The sequence below is a fragment of the Taudactylus pleione genome, unplaced genomic scaffold, assembly GCF_031769625.1.
Source record: "Taudactylus pleione unplaced genomic scaffold, aTauple2 ptg000245l, whole genome shotgun sequence".
NCBI classification, from domain to species: domain Eukaryota; kingdom Metazoa; phylum Chordata; class Amphibia; order Anura; family Myobatrachidae; genus Taudactylus; species Taudactylus pleione.
The window spans coordinates 3,224,911-3,231,709 of NW_028284647.1; positions in this window are offsets into that span (position 1 = coordinate 3,224,911).

The window sequence follows — 6,799 nt, forward strand, 5'->3', positions numbered from 1 at the left end:
TGCCACTTAGACCTCCTCATATGCCACAAGGTTCCACCCCCCATTTTACTCACCTCCTCACATGCCCCATATACCCTTCAGACATACCCAAATTCCCTTCAGATCTCCTTTACTGCCCATCAGACATGCCACATGCCCCACACACTTCCCCACATGCCATGTAGACTTCCCCACATGCCACTTACATACCTCCCAAAATGTATAAAGGCAAAAATCTACTCCACCCATTTTTAATACCTACCCACATGCCCCCCATTGACTGGCTCTCCACACATGCCCCCGACTCATAGGAACAACAAATACTTACAGATGTGTCCTTATTCATCTTTTTTTTTTCGCTAAATGGCGCAGGAGCAGGACACATGGCGCGACCTAAACTCTGCACCATAGATTGCTAATCCTATAAAAGTCTAAAACTAGCTGTGTATCAGTAAAATAGCCACAAATGCAGTAAACATACTGAGCGATGGGACACACAGCCAGGCTTAGTCATTTTTTTGTGGTAAGCCAAAAAGGAGGAGCTATTTGGCTGCAGAAGTCACTGCTCCGGGAAGTCCAAACAGCAAGGACATGAGCAGATGGAACGTCAGCAGATGACTCACAGGAAACTTCTGATCCAGCAGACAGGTACAGGACACACGAGGAATAACTCAGCAAACAGGAACTATAGAACTAGGTAAGACCAGCTAGGACGCTTCTGAGCACAGGACAAACATACTCTGGATGTCAGACACTATCACCGGCATGAAGCTGGCTGTAACGTATCAGGAGCAGGGACCAATCAGAGCAAGCCCTGCAGAAAGCCTCCCTTATGACCAGATCGTAAGCAGCTGGGCTCTGCACACACACAGACAGACAGGCAGGAATGCAGCAATGAGCTGCACACAGGCAAGACAGAACTCCAGCTGCCTGCAACTGCCAGAACTGGATCACAGCATGATGCCGTGTCCCAGTCAACTAATATGGCTGAGACCTGTGACCAAGATGATCTGCTGTAATGGATCCTAACACTTACCAATCGTCAGCCAGATGTATTGTGCCTCAAGTCACAATTGGCCAGGCATTTACAAGTTCTCGCCCAGTTGTGATGTCAGTCAACAGCGGCCACTGCAGCAAGTGTACGGACGATCTGCAGATATATTGGCCATTGGCTGTGCTGCACAGCCGACACGATTTATCTGTGAACAGCGTTGTTCATGAACATTTCATCTGTACACACTGGCAGATGCTCACACGTTATATATCGATCAGTGTGTACCCAGCATAACTCAAATTATGGACACATTAAAAGCATAGGGGGTCATTCAGACCCACTCGCGAGCAGCACTACACTCGCAAGTGGGTCGATGTTCCCCACTGCGCATGCGCACGACGGAGGGAGCTCCGTCGCGCGCATGCGCGAGACCTGGGGAGCGACGGGCTTTCCATCGCTCCGGGTCTCGCACCAAAGGGGGCGTGCTGTCGATGTTGATTGACAGCACGTCCCCTTTGGTGGGCGTGCCGGGGGCGTGGCGGCCAGACGGAGGCGATCCCATGGGAACGCCTACCGTCTGAAGCCGGCCCCACTGACATCACTAGTGATGTCAGTGGGAGTGATTTTGGCTCTGATAGAGCCAAAATCACTCCAGGGCTTGTGGCAGGGAGACCCTACCGCAGGGTCTCCGTCGCAAGTCCAATGGTCGCGATGGTCAAGACCATCGCGTCCATCTTTTTGGCCGCTCGTATATGCTGTGGGTGGTCACCCGCAGCTATGCGAGTGGCCAGGAGGCCGCTCCATTTTCATGGAGGAGGGCCCTGATTCAGAGCGAGCGCTCTGGTCAGAGGGTCCGGCTCTGAATCAGGCCCATAGTTTTAAAAATGTAGAAAGATATCAGAACAATTTTTCAAGAGAATTGGAAAAGTTTAATTCTATGTTTGTAATTTTATATAATGATTTAGTGATTTATTTATATTAAGCAATTAATGGTGCCAATCTTCTCTATAAATTAACATTAGCAACAATCAAGTGACAACAGTTTCAGTAACAAAACAAAATGTTTCTGCAGCTTAGTCAAAACATCTGTGGTTGGCATTTGTTAATTTGAGCAGTCATATGGGTATTTAATCTTTACAATAAAGTTTAATTAACAACTAATTAACTTTAGCATGTACGACAGCAAGGAGTGTTAGAGTAATGGCTTTAATGACAGTGTGCAGAAGTTGGGATAGTTTTCTTATTTATTTTTTTTAAATAATGTGCAAATGTTTTTGATAATTAGCATTTTAACTTGTGAAATATTATGACAAGACAAAGGCACCAACAGGGCTGAGGAGAAGGATTAATTTACAAAGTCATTTTATTTCAGAAAATATAATTATTTTATTTACACGATTTGTGCAAAATAGACAGAAATCTAAGTAATATATACAGTTTACATAAAAAAAAATTATGATTTATGTTTACTTTTTTATATGCTAATTTTCCTGATACTCCTGTAGACTTTGCTTAACCTCTACGGATTTACTCGTTTGAAAAAAAAAATGATTATCCAGCCCTTCTACACTTTATGAAATAACGTACTTCATTAATGCTCCTTGCAAAAAAATACTGCTTTGTTCAGCTTAATTTATCTATTAATTTAATCCTGACGGGAAAGCAGGACTGAACTTACATGTGTCACTTTTATGTGTTTGAATGTTTTTTTCTTACCTGGGACAAATTGCACCTATAGTAGGAATGCACTCATCCAAATAGGGGCTCATTTAACGGTGTATGGATGTCTGTTTATTATTTTTTTAAAGATACACATTTGAGTACTCTGCATGTGCTCCCAAAAATATATGCGTGCCTAAGTCCCATAGGCAGGTCCTTATACCTGGGGAAGCAGCATAGTATAGGTGCGTTCAAGTAATTGAGACAAAAATATACATGGGAGCATCCTTTTAAGAAGCATCTCGCTTGTCGGTTCTGTACGGCTGGTGCAACAAGAGACAATTACAGCAACACTACATTATGTAGCCGCTTGTGATTGGCTTATTGCATATCGAACACTCCGGCTGATACTGTACCTATTATTAGTGTGACAACATTACTAAATTTCCATTTCCATTTGGACTACTGCAGGTAAGGAGTCTCCCACTTAATTTTTTATTTCATTTGTATATTATATTGAATATATAAATTTTGCACTAATTTATAATTGTCATGCAATATTCTTTCTTGTGTAAACTAGTGTTCACTGCATTATTATATTGTGTACAAATAGGGAATTGCAACTTTAGCTTTTACATATAACACTGTCAAATGGCATCTCATTGTTATCTACAGTATACGCTATGTCTATTATTTCTCTATTTTATTGTGGGTACATGAGAAAAACAAATGTTTTTGGTAAGAGAAAAACAGGTCTCACCCCCTAAATGTGTTTCTCCACCTCTTAAATCGAATTTAAATAATCTTTAACTGCAATTATAAAATATAATTGTTTGCATGTGGGTGTATAGCCAGAGGCACAGAGATAGGGGGGGAGGGGAATGGCTACAATTTATCCTGGCCTGGGTCTCTGTAGGGCCCGGGAGAGCAGGAGTGCAGGGGTGGGTGTAACCTTAGTAATGTACACTAGAGATGAGCAGTTTATTTGAAACCCAAACACGCCCAAACTTGGGGGTTCCGAGCAGGGACGTTTCTAGAGAGGAGGGGGCCCGTGTGCAGTCTCTGTCACGGGCCCCCTCCGTTCCGTCCGGCGGGCAACAGCGCACTGAGCAGTGCACGGCCAGCATCACACTAATAGAGTATAGAGCATGTGCAGGTCACCGGGAAAATGGCCGCGGTGGCCATTTTCCCTGTACTGCCCATGTGCAAACAATCACGGTGGCCATTTTCCAGATGTTTTTTTTACAGTGTAGATACCTGCACCGACATGGGACTCTGGAGAGGTAAGTATAATATTGGTGCAGGGTGTTTGGTGTGGGCTTCCCCTGGACCCAGCACCAATTATAAATATGCCCCTGGTTCCGAGTCAAACGAAGTCCTGGCTTGGATCACTTTTAGGGAATCTGAGTAGAACCGAGTTTCATTACTTTAAAATTTCACATTGATTTTATAATCTTTCTTCCCTCTCTCCGTCCTTAAGTGATTCCCTTAAAGCGTGGATTGTTGGCCACTCATACATATTTTGGGCTTCTAGATTTATGCCAATGGTGCTCCTTCTTTCTTGCTGTTGGATTTTGTTTGGTGGATTAATGTTAGTGGTATGATGTGGCAGGCATTGTGACCTAACATTTTGGATGTTGCCAAGCGTTTTGGTATTCCCGAGGTCTTGCTTATTCATCTAAGTCACAGGTTCTTAAACTTGGTCCTCAGGACCCCTAACAGTGCATGTTTTCCAGGTCTCCTCACAGAATCACAAGTGAAATAATTAGCTTCACCTGTGAAACTTTTAAAAAGTGTCAGTGAGCAATGAATACACCTGTGCACCTGCTGGATGACCTGGAAAATGTGAGCTGTGTGGGCTCCTGAAGACCAAGTTTGAGAACCACTGATCTAGGTGGTAATGATCTTGGAAAGGTTACTGCTCTGGAATTATGAAGCTCCATTGTTGATCATATTTGGTAAATTATCGTGCCTAGACTAGTCTGGCGTGGCATGTGTGATTACAAGGTGATTAGTGTTCATTCTAGCACCCTGCACCTGTCGCAACCTATGCAGTTCCTCTTTCCTGCCTGGGGTGTCGCTCTCTGCTCTGGGGCTTCTAGCACACTCAGCTCATGCAACAAACTACTGAGATACAGACCAGAGGGTGCTAGAGGCACCAGAGCAGAGAGCAGGTTCAGGGTTCTAGAATAAACACTAGGGCCCTATTCATCAACCGATAAATGGCCCGGTAACCATGTGGAAACGCTAGTTTCCACATTTTTAAATTACCGGGTCATTGATCATTAGGGATCCGAGGTTATGCATGCGTTGCCGAGACAAGGGGGAGCAGGTAAGTAAAGCAGCTACAGATGTAGCTGCGATACTTTCCATGGGGAAAACTGCTTTTCGGAGCATGATGAAGTGCTCCGGTGTTAGGCTTCCCCCGCTGCGAGTAGGATACTAAAGTATCCCTCGCAGCGAGTTCTAAACTTCATCATTGGAGACCATACGGCCTTTGATGATGAATAGGCCCCTAGGTGACTGATGAAGCCAGGAAAAAAAGTGAATGCAGTTGTCACAAAATTTGTATTGGCCAGTGGTGCTAGTGTGGTTGCACATTCCATGATTAATCACTTCACTGGCTAATATTTTTTCCAAAAATCGCTCAGAGATTGTCGTTTTTTTTAATGATTGAATTAAGTCAAGAACATCAATTTAAAGTTATCCAACATGATTTTATTAAAAAAATGTTTTCTTTTTGTTTGAAACACAATATACCATTAAAAATAGCAACTGTAGTGATGACCATAGCTGTACCATCAATGGCTGATGGTTTCAAACCATCGCTAGAAAACCTTTGATGTTTCAACAATCGATTGTTAAGTTCAGCATGAAAACGATTTTTCAGATCTATTGGAAAAATCTATAGTAATGATGATCAGTCCGACTAGGGATGGCCATCGGAGGAGTATCCATCGATGATTACTAGCGATGTGTCCATCAATGGTTTGAAGTGAACCCCTTGATGGCCATTGCTGCTGGAGGCACGGAGGGCCACGGGCCAATAAAAATCAGGGGCAGGGCTTAGTGGACGACAGGGATGGGGCTAAGCTCTGACCGGTCAAGGAAAAAAAAATCCCATCGACTTCCACTTGTCCATCAATAGAGAAGAACCATTGGCTTTCTGCAATCAATGGCAAAACTATTTAACATCGGGTGACCACTATCGGTGTTTTTAAAACATTGATGGTCGATGGCCATCCATTCCCTAGGGACTACTATTTTTATGTAGTGAGTGATGGCAGGTTGGCTTTCCCCAACGGCTGCTCCTGGGTACAATGAGGTGGCAGGCAGCGCTGGCTGTGTTTCCTCGGCAGCTGCTTCTCTCTGCAGTCGCTAGGTAGAGTGTGGGGCAGACACTGCTGGCTGTGGGCCTGATTCACAGCCACTCGTAAGTGGCCGCTCATTCGCTCCGTGCGATGTTCGCACATCTGCGTATGCGTATGGGTCGTAATGCGCATGCGCCAATCAGTCATTGCGGTCGGAAATCGAGCGCTCGCAAAATAGCGAGTGCCTGCTAATTTGAGTGACAGGATGAGGCGTTTGTGGGTGGTAACAGGGGAAGGTGCTTGAAAACGGGGAGTGGAGATCCGAACGCAGGCGTGCCAAACGGTCAAAACGGGCGTTTTAAGGGTGTGCATAATTAACAAAGCAGCATCATCGACCACGTCACTTGGTTGTCTCTTAGCCTTAACTGTTCGCATGATTGCGGTAGGATAAACCTACCACAAGCACTGCGAGCAGTTCAGATGCCTTTCGATGTACTCGATTAATCAAATAAATAGCGGAGATGACATAGGATGCGAGCGGCCAGGGGGCGTCTTTACAAAATAGCGAGCGCATATTTCGTTCGCTCGCTAAGGCATAGAGGCGTCAACAGACCGCAAAGAGCGAGCGCTCAATTTAAATAGCCGGCCCCTTTTTCTGAACGAGCGAGCGCAAATAGCGTCCGGCTCTGAATCAGGCCCTGTGTTTCCTCGGCAGCTGCTTCTCTCTGCAGTCGCTAGGTAGAGTGTGGGGCAGGCACCGCTGGCTGTGTTTCCCCGGCAGCTGGTTCTTTCTGTAGTCGCTAGGTAAAGTGTGGGGCAGGCACCGCTGGCTGTGTTTCCCCGGCAGCTGGTTCTT